A 21,820-nucleotide genomic window follows, 5' to 3' on the forward strand; every position below is an offset into this window, starting at 1 on the left:
CAGAGCGCCTGGCCACAGATGTCAAAGGCTTCCTTAACCTAGAGGGGGACAGAATGAAAAACAACCACACACGCCCTCTGCCACGCCAATGTGTGCTCTGCCACAAATCCCACTTGACAGGCGCTCTCCGCTGAGACTCATAAAAGACTGTGGCTAATGGACTGGCATTCCACGTACGGCCACGTTTTGTCATTCCTAGGTGGTTTTGCTTTCTAAACTTGGGACTGTGGCGGTTCTATTTTAGGAACATTAATTACTGTTCAATTTTAATGTAACTAATGTGAACAGAAACTCAACTTTAAATGGAGGAAAGGAAACAAAAGCATTTTGTGGGATAAATTTATGTTCACATCCCTCAAGATTGCCTGAGAACATTTATGTGATGCGTTTATTTCTGGTCAAAACAAATGAAAAGCCAGCTTGGGGATGGTTTCTGGAGGAGGCCAGGGCTGGCCATACGGGCCTCAGAGGCGCCGGCTCAGGGCACCTCAGGCCAGGATCCCTCCTCAGGACTCAAAGAGGTAGTGTCAGGAGGGTAAAAATAGAGTGAAGGATTGAACCACAACTTTGACACATGGTTTTCTCAGCCCGGGAACTGCCACGCAGGGCCCTCCTTTTCTAGCTATTCTAAGTGAAAAAGAAAAAAAGAGAACTAAATAAAAACAGTGCTACATTTTAGCCACCTTCCTGTGATCTTCCCCTTTTCCCAGTGCTCTTTTTGGTCCTTCTTTCCTCACCAGCCAAAATTGAGATGAACTCCAAAGGTCTGTTCTTGACCCCCTTTTCCCCCCGACCTGCCACCCTGAGAACACCTGTAGTTTGGCAGGATTCTCCCTCCCCCCATGAGACCTCAACATTTCAGAACCAAATTGGGCATCTCCATTTGGAGAGATGGGTTTGGGGCATAGTCTTCACCATGGTTGTTGTCCCCCGTCACATTACCTATCTGCATGGGGCCAGGACTGTCTGAACTGGGAGGCAGGACCCTGCCCTTCCACAGCTCTCTTCTGCGTCATGCTGGGAGCAACGGGTGCTGACGGCAGGAGGCCCTGCTGCTGATCTCCGCAGAGAAGGAGCCTCTTCACCTGAGACCTGAAGTGAGGAGGAGCCAGGCAAGGCAGGGAGGTCCTAGCTGAGGAAAGACCCCCAAAGGGAGAGCAAGGAGGGCTTGAGACACAAGCAGGCGAGGATGAAATTGCCCTAGTGGGGCAAGTGTGGTGGCACATGCCTGTAATCCAAGCACTCAGGAAGCCGAGGCAAGAGGATTACCACACAGTCAGTTCAGTTACATAGAGAGTTCAAGGCCTAAACTCCATAGAGAGACCCTGTCTCAAAACAAACAAACAAGATTGGCAAAGAACCAGTCGGGAATGGAGAGTGGGTGCAGGTACAGACCTTGCCGGAGACAATGAGCATGGCTCAGGCTGGGAGGGTGCTCAGGCTCCCGTACGGGAAGCTCCTCGTGGCTTTGTGTACAGAGAGGATGGAGAGACAGGGATGACAGACCTAGTGAGAGACACAGGGCTGGGCTAGGGCGCCCCCTCCCACCTCTCTACTCACACAGCTCACAGCGAGAGAGTACCTGGTTCCTGCTCGGTTTGCACCTTTGACCCCTCCCGCAGCTCTCTGCTCAGACAGGCTGCCGCTGATGGACCTGTTCACACCCAGGTGTTAAGGACCTCAAGTCCCTCGGGGACAGACTAGGGTGTCAGCGGAGAGGGCAGAGTGGTGGCTAGCTGGCTTTCCACCCCCTGGGGTGTTCCTTCTTGGCCTGTGATGCCTCCTCCTGTGCATTAGGGAGCCCTGTGTTATCAAAATCTAACCAGGCTGGGGCAGCAGATAAGCCTCACCCAGAGACTCAGGGAGCTGTACTCTAGCTGTGTGACTCTGGACAAGCCTCTTAAGCCCCCATCCTACACTGAGCCTGTTTTCCTCTCTGATGATGGGGACAGTACTATCCAGCCTCCCCAGGCTTTAAGCAAAACAATGCACATGCACAATGCCTGGCACACAGTGGGTGCCCCCCCCCACATACTGATGATGATGACGATGACCTCAGTAAGCTATAGGTGCGAACACCACCCACACGTGACTTCACGCAAGTCTTTTAACTTTCAAGCCTCCGGTTTCACATCTCTCCTTTTATAACAAGTAGCCTCACTGATTCACTAGTTTGAACAATTGGGAGCAGTTTCTCACAGCTCCTCCTGTTGCCCTAGTATGCACAGAGGGAACCGAGCCTTTTGGTGACTGACATGCCAGCCTGGCTAGAAAGCATTTTATTAATTCAACCAAGGTTCCCCAAGTGCTTCTCAAGGACCAGGCGCTGTGCTTGGTGCTTGGTGCTCTAGGCCACAGTACAAAGCCGGGTGTGTGCGCGTGTGTATGTGTGTGACTGAGGAGAGGGTTGACAGCTTTATGACTGAGCCATGAGGGGAGGTGCCAGCGGAGCGCCCCGGAAGGGTGTTCCAGATGCAGGGGACAACATGTGCAAAGGCATGGAGGCGTGAAGAGCATGGCATGTTCTGGGGAAGCCGGGGCCGCTGGGGAAAGAGGGAGGGGCAGAAAGGAGGCTGAGAGGGCAGGGCCTGATCAGCAAGGGCCTCACACCAGGCCAGGAGGAGGAGTTTTTCCTGCGGGTGGAGGGAAACTGGAGACACTGCATAAGGACAGAAGGCACGGTGGGAATCTTGGGCTTAGGCGTGGAGCAAGACAGCAGGGGCCAAACGCAGGCTCGGTGGTTGCATGCCCTTGCAAGAAGAAGTGAGGAGGCCTGGGAGGAGGTGACGGCGAGGGCAAAGTGGGGAGCAGGAACTGGAAGTAGATTCCAGAGCTGGAAGCAACTGGCTTTGCCTCTGGACAGGACGGCATGAGGGTGCAGGAGGGGCCAAGGACAGAGTCAGCTGCTGAGGAGGTTGGGCTGCCGGCAGAGGCTGTGCTCAGCCCAGGGCACCCTGATTTCCATCAGCAGCTTCTCTGTGTCTCTCTTTAACTATCACTGTAGGAAACCAAATTCCCTCTCCCTCTCCATCTCTCTCTCTCTCTGTCTGTCTCAAATCCAGGGCCTCATACAAGCTAAGCATGTGCTCTAGCACTGAGCTACATCCCTGGCCCCAAGGAACAAAACTTTTAATTCTTTAATACACTTCCTTATTTTCAATTTTAAAAAATGAGTAAGTGGGATGTTTCTGTTTCCTCCTTAAATAGAAAATGCAGATACTTTCATGTGTATAGATCTCTAGGTTTTTATTTCCCTTGTATTAAAAAAAAAGAAGAAGAAGGAGGAGAACAAGAACAAGAATAAGAAGGCAGATTAGGCACAGGATGAGGTTCAGAGGTGTCCGCTGGGGCCCAGCTGCCCCTCAGAGCCACTCACTCACGGAACCCCGGGCTGGAGCAGCAGGCCCGAACTCATCTGCCCCGACCAGCTCATCACACGAGGGCTTGGGCTGGACTGTGACGTGACAGCTCTTCACCTGGGGGACTGCGATGTTCCCCAAGAGCTGGAGGACACGTTCTAAACCCCAAGACAATGACATTTTGATAACGTTTTAAAAAACCATTTCACTTCGCAAGACAAACAGCTAATAAAATAGATTCTTTTTTGGTAACCACCCATACAGCAATCAATCTGTCATTTGAAAATCTGGCTCCAGAGAAGTGTGAAATGAGGCCACTCTGGAGTTCTGTGGGAACAGGGAGCTGGAGAAACCTTCCTCTCGACCAGATCACACTTGCCCACCCCCCACCCAAACTGGGAGAATCTCTGATTCAGAGCACAGGAAATCCACAGCTAATTAGTTGCTCAATCAATACTGACTTTGGGAGGATTGGGGGTGGGGTGACTGTTACACTGTTTACATGCAACCAGCCCACACCATCACCTGTGTATCTCACCTCTGTTTCTCTTCAATTCCACCCCCATCAGGAAAGAATAAGCATTTCCCACTCAGGGGACTGGCAGCGTGACTCACAGCCTCTGCACCATTCAAGCAGAAACTTAAAACACAGCCATTTCAGCACTACCAGCAAAAGTCAATAGGACAAGCCTCAGTCGAAACATGCAGCCCTTGGTGCCCACCTGAGGCCACCATCATACTAAAGAGGCTTCACTTCAACTCTCCTCCTATCTCTAGCTCTGCCTGGCTGCCTCTTATTTTTTTCTGCCTTTATTTTCCCTTAGCAATCATGTCCTTACTGCTTTAAAAAAAAAAAGGTCTCTTGGTGTACATAGAATAAAATTTAAATCATTTAATTCTTTTTTGGAACAAGATAGAATAAATGAATTAGTTAGTGAGAAACTGCCAAAAGAGGTCCTAACTGAAGAATTCTGAATTCTGAACTAAACTTGGAAGGGAAATAGTAAGAAATTGAAAAACATTGATTGATTTGTTTTTTAAATGATAGATTCTGAAGAGTCTTATGAACAAATAGGATGAACTGCATAATAGCTACCTTGAAAGAAATGGCCCCCAAAAGTTTCAGTCAAACAGATAAGAAAGAAAGTGGCTATAATTCCATGATGAAAACGAACAAGGAATTGAGAAACACCCGGAAGGTGTCATAGGCAAAGTTGAAACAATAGAACAAAGAAATCAGTACTGTTGTGAGACGTTAAACCAGAAATGTAGGCAAAGAAAACAGAGGAGCATATAACTGATTTGGAAAATGGGAAATGGTATCATAGCCTTAAAATAAGCATACAATAAGGGAAACAGGGGCTGAGGATTTAGCTCAGCGGCACAGCACCTGCCCAGAAAATGCAAGGTCATGAGTTCGAGTCCCAGTACCAGAAAAAAAAAAACAAGAAAAACAAAAAACAAACAAAAAAAAAGGGAAACACTGGGAAAGAAATAATACAAGACAAGTTTCCAGCAGTGGAAAAAACTCAGCCTAAAGCTAAAGAACACTTGTGGTGCCTTTCAAGATTAACTATAAGGAGCCGGGCGTCCTGGCGTATGCCTATAATCCAGATTTGGGAGGCTGAGGCAGGAGGATTATTGCGAGTTGGAGACCAGCCTGGGCTACAAAGTGAACTCAAGGCCAGCCTGAACTGCACAGCCGAGACCGTGTCTCAAAAAAAAAAAGATTAACTATAAGGAAAAGAAATGAGCATTTGCTGGTTAAAATTTTGAACTACAAATTATCCAACAAGCTGAAGTGAAGAGAGATATGCTCTTCTAAAACTTGATAATAACAAGAAAACTGACATTACAGATATTAAAGACAAAATGAGCCTCAAGAAAAAATGTACAATTCTAACCACACATGTGACTTCTAACCTAGTATCAATTATGTTCCTAAACAAGACATGGTCTGTCCAAGTAGGGAAAAACAAAGTCATATACAAACTGGGAGGAATTTGTATGCAACTATACTTTTTTAAAGCAAAGGTGGGGGCTGGGGACATAGCTCAGAGGCATAGTGCCTGCCTGGCAAGCACAAGGTCCTGCGTTTGATTCCCTGTATGTATGTATGTATAAATAAATAAATAAACAAATACATAAATAAATACATAAATGCAACCAAGTGTGCTGGCACACAACTGTAATCCCAGCACTTGGGGAACTGAGGCAGGATCACTAGAAGTTCAAGGCCAGCCTGGGCTACATAGTGAGACCCTGTCTCAAAAAAAAAAAAAAATTATGAAAATATAAAAGACAAAAATTGTCTTACATAACAAAACAGAATTAGAATAGGCCATCTGAAAAACAAAGAATAAGTGATGTGACAAAACCCAAGACTTCATCTACACTCTTTTTTTTTTTTTTTTTTTTTGGTACCAGGAATCAAATTCAGGACCTTGCACTTGCCAGGTAGGCACTTATGCTGCTGAGCTATCTCCCTGGCCCAGTCTACACTCTAATAATTCCCAAATCCTGCTCCAGCCCAGACCTCAGCTCTGGGTCCCCCTACCTGCCAGACATATCCATGCAAATGGCACACAACACCCATCCCAGTTCAGACAGTTCAGAGTTGCCTCAAGTGGGCAACTCCTGTCCTCTTTGATACTACCCAACAAGCCCTTGGTCCCATCATATGTATTAATCTGCTTTGGCTGCCAGAACAAACTATCACAGACTGGGTGGCTTAAACAACCAAAATGTGGCACACACCTGTAATCCCAGCACTCAGGAGGCTGAGGCACGAGGATCATTGGGAGTTCCATGCCAGCCTGGGCTACAAAGTGAGCTCAAGGCCAGCCTAAACTGCATAGTGAGACCCCGTCTCAAAAAGGAATAAAAAAAAAAAAATCCAAAATGCATTTTCTCTCAATCCTACAGGCTGGAAGTTTGAGGTCAGGGTTATGGCTGCTTCAGTTTCTGGTGAGTATTCTCTTCCTGAGAGCTCAACCGTTCCTCAAGCAGCCTGCTCTCTGGTGTCTCTTCTTAGAGGGACACTAATCTTAGTAGATCAAAGTCCCATTATGACTGCATTTAACCTTAATTACTTCCTCAGAAGCCCTGTCTCCAAATACAGACACGGTTAGTGTTTCAGCATATGAATTTGGGGCGAGAGACCCAAACATTTTGTCTCTCCCCACCCCAAGTGTCCCCCAGATATGTGACCTCTCTCTTTTCACTCTTTGGTCCTGCTATCTCTGCTTCAGCTGTGGCACTGGCCCTCCTGACTCCCCTTCTGCCCACCCCATGCTCCTTGCAGAACTATCTTTCCAAAATGGACAACTGGTCACTGAACAACTCCTGAGGGTTTTCAACAGCACCATCTCATCTTGTTCTCCCACCAACCCTGCCAAGTGGTAGACACCCAAGGAAGGCTCAGAGAGGCTGACTGAAACCCACTGTTGCTCAGAGCTGGACCTGAACCCAGACTGGGCTCCTAAGTACCTGCTCTTTTCGTGTATCTCCTGTCACTGCAGCCCAAACACCTAAAAGGGTCTCAGACCCGTGACAGACACAGGACAGTTAATGACTGGCAGATTAATTTGGCCCTAGTAATCCTAACCTCAGCTTCTCCTTCATCAGTACTTAAGGTAAAGTTAATTTCCTGCCTGATTCCAACTACAGAGATCCAGGCCCTCTATTTGGCTACCTCTTTGGGGAAAATGAGTTAACATTTTGTTAATGAAGGTGAAAATGTACACTTTTCCTATTCAAGACAGATTCTTACATGTGTCTCTAATTATTTATTAGCAAACTTATGTATACTTTTAAGGGTAGAAATGGAAAATGAACTACTGCTTTGTCTTTTTTTTTTTCCTCCGGTACGGGGACTCAAACTCACAACCTTGCACTTGCCAGGCAGGCTCTGTGCTGCTGAGCTATATCCCCGGCCCTACTGCTTTGTCTTAAACTGACACTCTAACCTCTGTTCACTTGCAGGAGGGAGGGGACACAGGCTGCTTCCCCACTCACAGGATGATTCAGTTGAGCCAGCCAAGTGAGACACTCACTTCCCCACAGTGCTCCTTGGAGACCCTCGAGGTCCAAGGGGGAAGCTCCTCTCCACCAGTTACTCTGGGGTACTTCTGCACACCCCACACCCAAGGTCTCAACCAAATGCACAGACACCTGGGATGCCCATCCAGCCATTCTTCTCCCTTCTCTTACTGTTAGGGACCTCAGGGTGACTCCTTTGCCAAGTCAGCAGCTGCTCCCCACGCACCTCAAGCTTCAGTTGTAGCATGCGGCAGGGAAAACTTAGATCTACTCGAAATCTGACCCTGACATTTAGCTAGAGGCCTGTCCAGCTTTGGGTACATCATCAATCTCGCTGGCCTTGAGTCTCCCTGAAGGTATCTGGCTTCAGTATGACCATATGGATGAATAAATCAGCCTCCAGACCCTTTGCAAACATGATTTCTGTGTCTAGGAAGTCACTATTATCCTCATATTAAGAAAGTAGAAACTGAGGCTTAGAGAACTATCCTGCCACCGGTTCTGGGAAGCAGGTCTATTCGTCTATGGCTGCTTCTATCGGGAGAGGAGTGAGCACTCAGTATGCCCAGGCACCTGGTGTCACTTGGCAGTGCTTGTCCATCGGGGTCACTCGAGGTGCCTGTCTGCGGTCTAGGGGCCTGTGGGCTTGAGGCCTCCTGGCGGACAGGCAGCCAGGCAGGCGTGTGCTGAGGACCACTGCTGCTGGCTCTGCAGACACTGTTTTGCTGTACTGAATAAACGGCCCACTTTCCATGCCCGCCCCCCCAGGCCCGCCCAGCCCCAGTCCCTCTGCCTATTTAAGTCAGAGGCCCCAACTCAGACGGAGCACAGGCAGCTTCCGGAGCCAGGAGAGCAGCGCAGCAGGCCCGGCTCACCGGGGATGAAAGGTCCTTCTGTTTCACTACTTCCGACTGGTGCGTTCTGAATGATGCTGCTGAGCAGAGTTGTGGCGGGAGCTGGATCTACTCACCTGGGAGTATGTTGAGATGTGTAGCTGGCAGAGGGAGGCTTTGATTGGATTTTTCCTAATTTTAATCCCTGACTTGATGTGATCTTATTTTCAAAGATGGAAAAAGGCTGTAGTTTGTGAAAGGACAAGGGAGTGCATATTTCAAAACAAGGGCTGGCTCAAAATATCAATGACCTGACAAGAGAAAAGAAAAGGACCTGTAAGGTCAAAGCAGGGAGATTCCATTTCCCTTCAGGAACCCCTCCCTAATTAGTCAGTTCCTGTCATTTAATTCTGTTTTGAAAATACAAGCAGGGGATTTCTCCCAAGAGTTTTAAAGTGGGTGGGGGAGCTGTGCAGCTGGTGGGTGAGTTGGGGAATAGTCAGGCCAAAAACTGCTTGACAAACTTCTGAGATGAGGCGTGCACTCCTCCCCCATTGGAGAGGGGCCATGGGGACTTGGGGGGCGGGGGGGGGCGCTGCCTCCTGTGTCCACTTCCAGAGACTTGCTAGCCTCCAGTCTAGGGTCATTATAGCCCAGAAGAGGGGCAGAGACAGACATGCATGTGGGCCCTCTGCCTACTAAGGATGCGGCCAGCTTCCTAGGGACATGGGTAGGACCTCTCCCAGAAATCAGGACAGCAGGCCACCCTCTGACTTCCCAGCAGGCTGGACTCCCAGGGCAATGGGGGATAAGGATGCCTGCTAGGTACTGAGCTCAGAGGGAAGAAGCTGGGGTGTCTCCATGCAAACGAGGGCCACCAGGTCACCTCGAATAGTGCGTGGACCTATGGGCTCTGGCTTCCTTCTCACTGTGACCTGGGAACACCAAGTACCGATGCTCACTGGATGCTGACCATGGTCATCCAAGAGCCCCTGTTGGACCTCAGTGTTCTGGGGTGGGGGTCTGGGGGTTCAGAGGTTAAGTAACTTGCCCGGGACTGCCAGCCGCTGGTCACAGGAGCCCAGACCTTCTCTATGTGGACTCCTAATCAGAAGGGAGCAAACTTTTGCTGTGAGAGGACACACACTGGCGGAGCTTCTGCAGGATCTGTGGCCAGGGGACAGAGAATAGATGGGGATCCAGAGTTTAGATTCTTTTGAAACACTTAGTTTGGATAATTTGCAAAATAACTGTACAGAAAGGACCAGTGTGGTCCGGAGGAGGCATGGGGAATGCGGTAGCCTTACTCGGGATATGGGGTGGTGAAGGACTCTGAGCTGGGCAGGGGAACTAGCTCGAGAAGGGGAAGGCGCAAATGGAGCTGCGAGGACTGAGCCGGACCGGGGCTGACTTTGAAAACGAAATTGATTCTGCCGGCCAGCTGGAGGCGGGGCCTGGGCCAGGGGGCGGGACTAAAGAGCCAGGACGGCCCCCGAGGCCAGGGGGCGAGGCCTGAGGCCGGCGGTGGGCAAGGGATCAGAGGGCGGGGCCGGCACCTGAGGTCCGGCAGTGGAGCTGGAGGGGCGGGGCCTCCTGCAGGGACTGGGGCCCGAGCGTGCGAGGCAGCGTCCCTAGAGGGCAGTGCCAGGGTCCTTCCCTAGGGTCGAGGAGTGCAGGGGGCCTGTGGCATCGGGTCCGAAGACCTCCGCTTATACGTGCGCCCTCCCAACAGTCACCTCCAAAGCCCCTCTAAGAGGTTCACGAAGTTCCCATCTGAGCCTCCCCTCCGCCCCCCACCGTATCGCTGCCAAATCCCTCAGGTTCTTCCTCGAGACGCAGCCTCCTCCCCGAACCCACCCCCGTCTCGGGAAACACGGTCCCCGCTCCCCGTTCAGCTCCCACCCCCACTCCCATACTGCGAGCAGAGATAACACAAAGCTCTCGGGGAGCGCGCAGATAGTGCTGGCCTCGCCTCGAAGATCAACCCCAGGCCTGCGGCCGCCGGGCTCAGAATTCTCTTCCAGCCGTCGGCGGGGAGGGCTCGTCCGTCCACCCTCCGCCCCCGGCTCCGCACGGCCCCGCCCTCACCCCTCCGGCTGCACTTGGTCTGCGGGACGGCCAGGCCCACACCCTGGCCCTGGCGACGACAGTGGAGGGTGTGGCAGCGCCGCCGGGGCAGGTGGGGCTCCTTGGCCTTTGTATCTGGCTCACCTGCTCTGGCCGCCCAGTGGCTGCAGGTTGAGTTCCGGAGATGGTTCCGTCACCTCGGTGAACCTCTCTTTTCCTTTCAGGTCCCTACTATCCCGACCTCCCCTCTTGAGAAGGAAGGGCAACAAGGTCTGAGTGGCCCCTCCTCAGGTAAGACTGAAGCTTCTGGAAGGCCAGGGAGGGCCTGCGGGTGGGGACAGGGGTCACTGCCCTAGGCCTCCCCTCAAGGGCTACTTGTTAATGTTTTCATATAAAAAGGTGCCTGTGAGATCAGTTAAGAGAAAGTTCTGCTGGGTTATAAAGTCTGAACTCCACAGCTGCGGGGGAACACTGGGGCAGCACGGTTTGGGCTCGAGGGGGTGTGTCCGCATGCCCACACCCGAGAGAAAGCGCGCACTCTTTCAGTACACAGGAAGCCGAGTGAGCGAAGGGACACGGACTGAGGGAAGGCTACAAAGTGTGTATCCTGGAAAATGTAACCGGACATCACTGGCCACTAAACTATCCAAGAAAAAATTTTAATGCTAAACCCCACAGCTGGTAAAGATAGTGTGAAATTCTCAACAATCACTAAATAGTTGTGGTGGCACGCACGCCTGTAATCCCAGCACTGCGGAGGCTGAGACAGGAAGGTCACCTCAGCCTGGCCTACATAGTGAGTTCAGGGTCAGTCTGAACTACACAGAGAAACCGTGTCTCAGAAAACAAACTAACTAACTAACTAAAAAAATCACTAAATGAACAGACCTTGGTGGAAAGCAGTTTAGCAGTATGTACCAGAAGTTTTCAAATTTAAATCCATCTTGAAGAAATAATTCAAATGACTGGACTTTCTTGAGAATAAAAGCAGAAACTGAGAACACTCCTTGACAGGAATCTTAGACCACAAGCCAGAGCAGCAAGACCACTGTAGGAACCCATTCCTTTCCAAACATTCACAAACTGAATGTTTTCAGGCCTGCCCAGAAGACAGCCAGACTGGGTACAGGGAGCTCCAGGGGTGCAAGGTAACCGGATGCAAGAACCAAAGAAGAGATGGGTGGGCCAGGACCGGCAGGATGGGAGGATGATCACTGGGATATTCTCTCTGAGGGCACGGTGGGTGACAATGTACTGTGGTCAGGGACCCAAACAGACAAGCAGAGATCCTGTGTTGTGAGAACTGAGGGGAAGGGCAAGGAGGCAGTATAAGGACCATACGACTGTTCCCCAAAACTTGTCTTGGAGGCAAGGGGTGGTGGTAGATATTGCTCAGTTGCATATTTTTAAATATTTCTGCCTGTTATTTATGTTTAGCCTTCTTGAGGAAAATAGAAAGAGTGATTGGACTCGGGTAACCTGGTAGCACTTTGCATTGCTTCTGTGAGCCTCAGGTCCTCATTCTATAGTGGCGCCAGCTGTATCCATTCGGGTTGGTTGCGCCCTGCAAATTCTCCCCCCAGTGGTGTGCCACGTCCACTCCATGGTTCTGAAGGATAAATCCATTATTTCTGTCTTTCTTTTGCCTATTTCCAGTCTCCCTCACGTTTTTGGCACAGATGGATTCCTGGCTGTGCCCCTGCCCCAGTAGGGAAAGTGAAAGGGAGGGAGGGATGAGCTTGAGGTCCTGAGCAGCCAATGAGGGCTCGGATCAGCTGACTTCCCGAAGCCCGTCAGGGTGTGGCTTGGGATCAGCAGGGGCGGGGCTGTCATTGTCAGTGAGGTAGCAGGTATGCACGCAGCCAGGGGCAGGCAGTGGGATAAAATACTGGGGCTCTGGGAGGCAGAGTGGGGCACACGCTTCGGAGAAAACAGCACCCTCGTTCCCCAGGAGAGCGGAGGTTAGGGTGGGAGGAGGGGAACATCTCCCTTCCAGTTCCAAGAGGCTATGTGGGTGAGGTCAGAGATGACTCACAGAGCAGCACGGGGCCCCTGCTCCTTTCACTTGGAGGGATGGATTTTGTTGACATGGCTTAAGTCTCCTCTCAGTCCTGTTTCCAGCTTGATAAATCTTAAGATGTCAGATCTGTGTGGCAGGAGCTGGTCCTTGCTGGTGTGTAGGTGCAAACTTACGCATCACATGCACAGAAACAACCGGCCAAGACAGAAACGGTCTGTTTGAGGCAGGCCAGAGGGCCTGTAGTTATCCCTAGGTCACGGTGAGGACGGACAAGCGTTTGATGAAGAGGCCACCCCTGTGGCCCCTGAATCCCCAGCTTCGCTGAGGCTACAGCCATTGCACAGAGGGGAGTGGGTGGGAGCCACTGAAAGGTCTCCTGGGGAGCAACTCAGTCTGCTGTGCAGTGTAGAACAGTCCCAAGAGTTGGGCATGGTGGCACACGCCTGTAATCCCAGCACTCAGGAAGCTGAGGCAGGAGGAGCATTGCAAATTTGAGGCCAACCTGGGCTACAAAGTGAGCTCAAAGCCAGCCTGAACTGCATAGTGAGACCCTGTCTCAAAAAGACAAAAAAAAAGTCCAAGCTGCCAGGTGTGACAGAGGAGAGTGGCCAGGCGCAGACTGTTACAGTTCTCAGTGGGACAGGAAAGGCCTGAACTGGGGCATGGCCGTGGGAATAGATCCAAGGGGCCAGAAAAGCAGAGCTGTGGGCTGGAGGAAGGAGGCCGGGGAGGGAGGAGATCTAGACCCCAGGAGGTACCTGGGGAAAGCTGGTGTTGAGGATGTGGAGGAAGATGGGCTTCTAGGGGAAGATGTAGATACGACGGGTTAGAGGTCAGAAGGCACCTGTGCAGGCTGTCACCTTGGGAACTCATGTCTCATGAAGGGTCAACTGCAAGGGGAGGATAAAACAGGGGAAAGTCCAGCTCCTAGAGGGATAGCAGTGGAGGGGCAGACACCGAAGGGCTCAGAGAAGGAGCAGACTCCAGAGCAGGAGGGGAGCAAGAAGGATGGCGGTCAGAATCAGGGGCAGAGTGAGGAAACTGAGGAATTAAGCCCCTTTAAACCACTTGTTGGGTCTATTTATTTCTCTTTCTGTCTTTTTGTTGTGGGTGGCGGTGGCAGTGACAGTCCTGGGAATTGAACCCAGGGCCTCATGTATACTAGATAAGCACTCTCTCTACCACTGAACTGTCCACCTAGCCCTGGGCTTATTTTTAAAAACAAATCTGGGGCCAGGGATGTAGCTCAGCAGCACAGCACCTGCCTGGCAAGCACAAGGCCCTGAGTTCAATTCCTGGTACAAAAAAAAAAAACAAAAAACAGCTCTGCTTGAAACTACATGAACTGTTTTCTCATTGGTGCTGACCTCTGTTCGGGACATCTTTCCCAAACTTACCCAAAATCCCTGTGAAACACCCTGTCCACCTTCTCCCTAAGAGTGGGGGTGCAGCCTCAGCCTGGTTTGTGAGCCAGAGGGTCCCCCACGTACATGCCTGGAGTGCAGGACACTGACACAGCTTGCGTGCTCCAAGTGAGCAGGATCCCTGGGGGCGCTCAAGCTGCATAGTGTAGGGGTTGCTGTCTGCAGTCTAAGTAAGGAAAGCAACTCAGGAAAACGGAGTGAGAGCACTGGGTCCCCCCCTCAGGCCCATGTGCCAGGCTGTCCCTCCTCTGCATCTCCTCCTTGCCCACAGGCAGGGATCAGGTTGTCATGGCGCTCATCAAGGGTGTGACCTTGGCGGGCAGGACTTCCTGAATGGCTCCCCCTACCTTGCCCTCACCCTCGGCTCTCTCTCTGTCCCTCCACTCTGCCCGCCTGTCCCTTTGCTCACTGCTTGTCACACACCCCTGTCTCCACACCCTTAGAGGACACCTGCACCCTTGGTATACACACCGAGAAGGCAGAATCTGCCACCAGAAACTCCGAGGCCCCACGCTGTCGCCTCTGACTTACTGGGCATCCCCAGCCTCCCTGCTTAACATGCTGCTCTTTCTACCTCTGCCCTCCCACCCTGCGTGCTCCCAGCAGCCAGCACTACCTGGGGTGTCTCACCACGCGGGCCCCCAACAGCACAGGCTGTTGGCTCGTCTCTACTGTGTCCGCCTCAGAGGAGCCCCAGCCCTGCTCCTGCCCACCTCCTGCAGGCCTGGCCCTGCCGCCTGCCGGCAGCCCTATCAGCAACCCTTCACAGGGGCTTCTGATGGATTTACTTTCTACCTGTGTCACCAAAGCAGCTGCCTCCCTCTACTCAACATTAAAAGATGAAGGCTCAGCTGCTCTGACGCCTCATGCTCCCAGAGGACCTGGGAACATAGCAGAAATGGACTTTTCAGTCCCTACACTGAGCGGGTGAGGAGTGAGCTCTCCACCTGGTCTGGATTCAGGGCAGCAGAACACTTATCTCAGGCAAAATGAAGACGAACAGAGCAGGGTCTGGAGAGTAGATCTGCCTGTATTCCTGGAAACCAAAAGCTGTTAATCCATACGCCTTGTTTTTGGCATCAAGTAAATGGGCCGATTGCACAGCAAACCAGACGCCTTGCTGCACTGGCCAGGGTGGGATAGTTTGTGCTGTACTTATAAGCAAAGGTCTTCTCACTCCCACCGCATGTGGGTTGTCTGGGGCCCTGCTCCATGTCTTCTCGCCCTGGGCCCCCACAGATGGAGCAGCCACCATCTGAAACACCGCGAGCCAGTGTGGCAGAAGGAGAACTTTTAAGTAGTTATTTCTGAAGGCATTCTTATTGCTGTCTACGGTAGCAACCTGCATACACAGAGCTGGCTCAACCACACCCAAGAGTTTCTGAAATGCAGGATTCAATTGCCAAGGGCAGCCATAGACCAGGTCCCCACCACCAGAGGGGAGGCATTCGTTGGACCCAGAGTCCCAAAAGACCCTTACTTGCTGCTAGGGAAGGTACATTTGGTGGCAGAACTTAGAAGGAATTTCAGGGCCTACAGATCCTCATAATCCTTTCCCCACTGGGCTTTGATGTGGACAAATAACTGGCTGACAGTCTTAAGCATGTAAAGCTCTGAGTCCCAGCTCTGTGGGCCGTCTGCAAACCCTCCCAGTTATATACATGCTGGAGGCCCTGGACAGGCTCACAGGCGGGTCAGAGGACTCCCCAGGCTCTGGCCTGAGCTGGGCATCCCCCGGGAGGGGGGCTCTCTGGCTGCTTCACTTGGGGCCAAGGGCGGCTTTGGCGCCACGTACAGAGTGGGGCCCTGAATATAGCACTGGCCTAGGGTCAAGAGGTCTCCGAAAGGCCCCAGCCGAGGCAGGGAGTAAGACCCAGACTCAGTTCAGCCCTCAGGGCCAGCTGCACAGCGATGCAAGGAAAGCTGGGGACATGCTGATGTCTGATTGTATTTACTCATTCTCACTCATTTGCTTTTTACTCCCTGCATAAATTCTCCTGTAGGACTCAGTTTGTTAAATGTTCTTTGCATAGAAAACGTCAATGTCAATCTGGGTGTGAAATGATTCCCTTCAGAAGAATGTGAGCGAGTCTGTTCTGTTTTGGGAAGGTTTGTTGTCTTCATCTGTGTTCTCTGGTGCCTTGAAATGCCCACACACAGCTCGGGGAGCCAAGCCATTCCAGGAGGAAATGCTGTACTTGCAATGCAGACGAACACGGGGTCTGCTAAATCCTAGCATGTGTGTGGCCTTGTGTTTAGGGCTCTCCTCCCACAGAAAGCGTGCTGTCGTTCCTTCATTAGCAAAGTGTGTCCTAAACCTTGTTCATCTCGTGGACTTTGACATCAGCCTTAGTGTCACAGAAGCAGGGACCTGGCTGAGACAGAGGCCTCAACAGCAGGCCTGAGAGAAGCGAGACTCCTCGGGTCTTTGCTCCCGTGAGTCAGGGTCTCATACAGGTGGAGTTAGTGCTGGCATTTTAGGGCACACGGGGCCAGTGGGATCTCCTTGGCACTCAGCAGGCTGGGCAGTGCCTCTCTTACAGTAGGCACCACAGAACTCACCTGAGGCATGAGACATGACTTGCTAGGGATCTGCTACCTGTGGCTACGAGCAAGGCCCAGCTCAGGCACAGACCGCAGCACCCAGGCAGACTCAGAGCACTGGAGGTCAGAGGTCCAGCCCCCACTAGATGTCAGCTGTTGGCACATGGCCTCTTGAGTCAGGTCTGCCCCAGTGCTGCCATCACTGCCTTCTTCAGAAAAGGCCTCGTGAACAGGGTAGAGGACTCAGACCCCATCTTCATCAGGGAAGAACTTTACCCCAGCCTCCTCTGCTCCCACAGGTTGGCCCCATGAAGGCAGAGGACTGGCAGGAGCTCCAGCGGACTCTAGGCTGACGGATCTAGTACAGGCAGGTTCTTGAGCATAATGTGAGGGTCTCGGGAACAAGGGAAGGTGTGGTTTAGGAGGGCTCAGGCATAGACTTAAGTTCCAGCCACTACCCAGCCTTCTCCTTAACAGCACCCTTTGTGGTCACCAAGAGACCAATCTGGAGTGGCAGGCAGTAGAGAGGAGTTGTTCCCCCGCTCCTCCCCGTGAGGGAGCCTTGCTCTCAGAGCAGTAGCCCATGCACTGTAGCACAGCGGCCTGGCTCGGGAGCCTGCTGTTTTACATGTCAGGGTGCCACATGCACCACCAACCTGGCTGGAGATCTGCCTTGCAGTCACACACCAATCGGCTTCATCTGGGCCTCTGAGTTCTGACGTGGAAATACCGAGGCTGGCTGGTGGTAGGAGCACCCAGAGCTAAGCGCAGTCTGTTCCTATTCTCAGAACCCACAGGACTCATTAACAGCGCCCATAGAAAGTTTCTTTTTGAAAATTTTATGGCCCCTTTGCTTGTACGTGGCTCCTGCAGAGGCTTGTGTCTTGGACTTGTACACACAGCCCACAACAAAAGGCTTGGATTGGATCCTGCCAGGAGGTGGCACCCAAGTCTCCCACGCTGTCCTGGCCCTTCACCGGGGAGAGCAAGGTACCTCTTTGTAAAGCCACCAGCCACAGGAGGAAACTATGAAGCCTCCAGCTGTATCTCAAGGGCCTTTGGGGTGGGAGGTGCTGGGGATAGAACCCACGGCCTCGTGAGTGCTAAGCACCAGCCCTACTGCTGAGCTCCACCCCAGTCCTCTTGGGGGCCTTTGCAGCTAGGGAATACCCAGGAGCAGCAGTAATTAACAATGGTAGAGGTGAGGCAGGCAGTGCAGTAAGTGCTGCATATGCTCGTCTTCAGCCACCCACGTATTATGCATGCTTACCACAAAAGGAAACCAAAGCCCAGAGCCTCAGTTCAGCAGCCTCTGCCATACCGTTGGTCAGCTTGTCTCGTACCCAGCAGCAAGACCTGACCCTGCACACCTGACACAAGTTTGTGCCATAGCACCTGTCTGCTCACACTACTCCTCTGGGGAAGGTCGGAAGGCACAAGGGTCCTGGGGGGCCCTCAGGGCTCAGAAGAGAGGCTCCATCCTCCCCAGTGGGCGGCCGAGGAGGAGTACAGGAGGGGTGCCAGAGAGCAGAGACGAATGCAGTGGTGGAAAGATCACATCCCTGTTATACGTATGTAACAAGACACCTTTGGTGGCAAGTGACAAAAACGCAACTCAGAGTGACTAGTGCAAAGGAAAGGGGATTTGCTGAATCATTAATTAGGAAGTTTGCAGGTTGTATGGCTTCAGGCACAGGGAGATAGAGCTCAAATGTGTCGCCAATACTTGGCCTCTCTTTCTATCCCTAAGGTCTGTTTTCCTCTGAATTGGGTTCACTCTCAAGGAAGGCTCCAGAAGCCTCAGGCTCTCAGTATAAACTTCCATCTCAGAGAAAATAAAGGCTTCCTTCCTGAGAGTTATGGTAAGAGTTCCAGGGAGCACTTGGTAACCATCCAGCTTGGGGTGAGGGTGCTGTGGTGCTGCCGGACCTGGCCTGACTCCCTGACCTCCCGTTGGCGGGGAGCAGGCAGGGAGGGTGCAGGAGCAGGGAGTCCTTTGAATCCAGAGGATGAACAGGCATTTACCTGGTGCACCTGTGCCTGTGGGAGTCCCTGCCGCAGCCCGTGTGTTCCTGCCGGACTCCAGACCCCAGTTCTGTCTGGGATGTGGCTTTCAGTGATCAGCCTAGGTTTAGCCGGTCCTCCCTTCTCAGATAGGCATGAGTCTCTCTTCAGTCTTTCTGTCCTCCTGGTGTGGAGCTGACTCCAAGTTTCAGCCACTCCAAGCTCATGTTGCGATGCCAACTCCTCTGTGGCAGGCATCTAGGCAGAATGGGCTGGCCTGATCTCGGGGCTGGCGGATGCAGGCACATTGGAGCAATTGGTTTGGAGCAGCTTCTGTTTAGATATGAGCCTGTGGACACAAAGAGGACTTGGAGGAGAGTCCTTTGCGCCAGGACTCCTGGCCATGCTACCGGGAAGAGAAGGCTCAGCAGGCAGGAGGGCTAGAGGAAAGAGTGGTGATGAAAGACAAGGCCTACCTCTCCCTTGGGGCAACTCCATCCCCCATCAACTTTCCAGACGCTTCCTAAAGCTCGGAGATCCCTCAGGGACAGTGTGGTCCTCCACAGAGGCCACGGCTTATCTCAGCCAGTGTGACTGCTCTGCCTTATTCACTTCCCCACTGAAGAATAAATTCAAAGTCAAAGTGAGTGTCCACCCAGGACCTTGGAGCCACTGTACAGGCAGGCCCTACCAGGTCCATCTCGCAGGGCAGCTGCTGGGCCCGTGCTAACTAGTGTCCTGTGGCAGCAGTCCCGCCCACCACAGCTTGCCAGACAGGACCGTTCCTGAGGGCGCTCTGCCCTGGGGAGGGCAGGTCAGCCGGTCCCTGCAGCCTCACAGCAGTGTATCAGGTGAAGAACCTCGCTCGGCTCAGGCGTCCCAGCGGCCACAGTCCAGCCTTCCCATGCCGGGCTGCCCGCAGGTCACGGAGTAGCGACAGGTGTGTCGGTGCTAACAGCTCCATTGGAAGCACCTTGCTGTCAGCGCTCCACGCCTTCCTGGAACCGCATGGGCTGTGACCTCTTGGTTTCTCCCCAGGGCCTGTGTACCTCTTCCTCTCCCAGGTGGATGTAGGGCTATGTGGGCTCCCTCTACCTGTGAATTGTGCTCGCTGCTCCTTCTGTCTGTCCTGGCTCCATGGCCCGGTCCAGTCCTCACTGCAGGGGAGAGGGACAAGTTAGTGAAGGCTGTGGCTCTGGCCCAAACACTGTGGATAGCCTCTCATGGAGGGATAGCATCTCTGCTGACCCCATCAGAGGCAACCATGAGGTGCTTTACTTGGCAAAGCTGCCAGCCTGGAGGCATGGAGGAGGAAGGGGTCCCACACCTGGAGACAGAACCGAGGCCAGGCCCGCCTACAACAGCCCCTCCCTGCCCCACTACATCGAAGGCCAGAGAAGGGAGCCAGGCACAGGTGTGGCTGAGGTCCCACCTGCGCCCAGGGTAGCCACATCCTGTCTCCCCCACCCTGAGGTCTCGAGGTTTCTCTGAGAAGTCGCTAGCCTCTAGTGTTTAATGTAATGCTCCTTTTCCTGGGGAAAGTGTAGATCAGACTAATGAATGTGTGTTGTTTGTTTAACCCTCCTTTCATTTCCCTGAGACAAAATAATTAACCACAGAGCTTTCGAAACCGCTCATCAGTAGCAGTCCCCTCTGTGTCTCTGGCAGCAGCAGCTTCTGTGTGTAGATGCGAGGACCCCACGCAGGGCACGACCTGGCATGGTGGCACCTGGCGTGGAGGCTGGTGAGAGGCCCTGGGCTGGGGACCTCGGGTAACTTGGAAGGACCTTGAATCGTGGCAGGGAGGGCTGGGAGGCTTCGGGCTGTCTCAGCTCACAGGGTCCCTGTTGTGCCATCACTGCCTCTTAGCCCCTGGGGCTTCCATCCTTCACTGAAAGGACACCAAAACCATGTCTGTGACCATCCCAGGAGAGGCAAAAAGACCAGGCCTGGGGGCTGGGAGGACTGACCCATAGGGTCTGTGGGGTCAGTTAGAGTGAGGGGGACGTGGGGCAGATGAAGCGGGACTCTCTCCTCACCCCCTGTCCCAGGCCACCAGCAAATCCCAGCTTGATCCGTCAGTGTTGGAGCAAGCCACACAGGGGACAGAAGGCTGAATTTCCCTCAGGAACCCTGGGGTGAAGTGAGACCACGTCCTCCTCTGACCACAGCAGAGCTCCAGCACCTGTGTGACACAGACGATCGCGCCTTTGACACAGCAGACAGTCTCCTCCGCGGTCCTTTCTCCTACCCGAGTCAGGCTGCGGCCTGCACGGCCCACACTGCTACCCACCTCACCTCATCCTTAAGGCGGCAGGGCCCTCAGTCCTTAGCTAGTCATTGTTCTTTCCCTCGCAAATGTGGGGGCACAGCCAGGACTCAGCCACCAACAAGGGTGCCCCGGCACTCCCAGCCCGGAGGGAGCCCCAAGAGCAAACAGCTTTGGCTTCCAGTAGTGACAGCACGGGGGTGGGGGCGGGGGTGCTGCAGGGGTGGAGCGCAGAGGGCCTCAACAGAGACTGAGAGACTGGACATTTGGTGGGGCTGTGGCTAAGACTAGAGATGGGAGAACAGTGCCAGGGTGTGGCAGGAGCTCACGTAAGGATGGTGACCAGGGCTAGGCTTGTGGCCTTGGGCCACAGAGATGAGGAGGAAAGAGGGAGGGCGGCAGGAGTGGATCTGCTCAAAGACTCTGGAGTGACATGCAGGTGGCCTCAGAAATTTGGTCCAGGCCCTCCTCTAGGACCTTGGTACCAACCACAGGGACCACTGCAGGTGATGTCTAGGAGCTTAGTGTGTGTGGCAGAGACAGAGGTCCCTGTGGGCAGCTCCGTGTCCTCTCCCATGGTTCCCACTCCAGCCAGGCAGATTCCTGCCAGTTCCATACACCAGGGCCTTTCAGTTTGCTGATGGCGAGCCCTGCGACCCATGTGGGAGAGCGAATGGACTATGGCTTCCATGCCAGGGTCCTCTTGAAGCAGTGTCTTGCTGGGATCTTGAAGAAGAGTGAGAGTGTCCTAAAGTCTCTCAAGCCAGGTGGCAGGTGTGGAAGGACCCTGGCCACCCCAATCTCCTCAGCACTGGGAGATGCCCCCCCCCAGCCATTGTGTGGATGGTGGAGGTTGACAAAGTTGGTGAAGGGTGATGCGCTTCAGGCCCACAGAGGTTCCAGCAGGAGCAGAGGGGACAGGTGGGGTATGGTGACTGAGATACCCATGTCCCTGGCTTGGGTGACCAAGGATTCGGGAGGAGGAGGAAGACAGGGTGTAGGCCCAGGGTGAATGATGGCAATGTGGGGGGGCTCAGACCCACCGAGGTGGCAGGGCAGAAACTGGGCTGCGTCAGGGAGCTGCTGAGCATGCTGGCTCATCTGGTAAGAGAGTGCAAGATCACGCTTACATGAGTTCCCTTCAGAATGAGCACCCATGGCCCCACTGCGCCCGGAAGCTGGGAAAACACACAGACTTGTTTTTGTTGACCGAGCATTCAGCACAATAAATGCACAAATGTACCTGGCAGTGCGGGCCT

At 53.0% G+C, this 21,820-nt stretch overlaps 1 protein-coding gene across 3 annotated transcripts in view; it reads left to right on the forward strand.

The window, feature by feature from the left end:
• The window catches only part of Smpd3 (sphingomyelin phosphodiesterase 3, neutral membrane (neutral sphingomyelinase II)), a 90,479-nt gene that overhangs the window by 54,709 nt on the left and 13,950 nt on the right, over window positions 1–21,820 (forward strand). Inside the window, exons 1-2 of one of the 3 annotated variants that reach the window (XM_013503920.1) lie at window positions 8,231–8,314; window positions 10,525–10,591. The gene's annotated coding sequence lies outside the window, so the exon portion shown is untranslated. Of the gene's footprint in view, window positions 1–8,230; window positions 8,315–10,177; window positions 10,413–10,524; window positions 10,592–21,820 lie in introns of those variants that run through there. The other 2 variants (XM_013503919.1, XM_005403580.2) reach the window with 2 other exon arrangements.

This window comes from Chinchilla lanigera, unplaced genomic scaffold, assembly GCF_000276665.1.
Source record: "Chinchilla lanigera isolate Chin_1 unplaced genomic scaffold, ChiLan1.0 scaffold00083, whole genome shotgun sequence".
Lineage (NCBI taxonomy): Eukaryota > Metazoa > Chordata > Mammalia > Rodentia > Chinchillidae > Chinchilla > Chinchilla lanigera.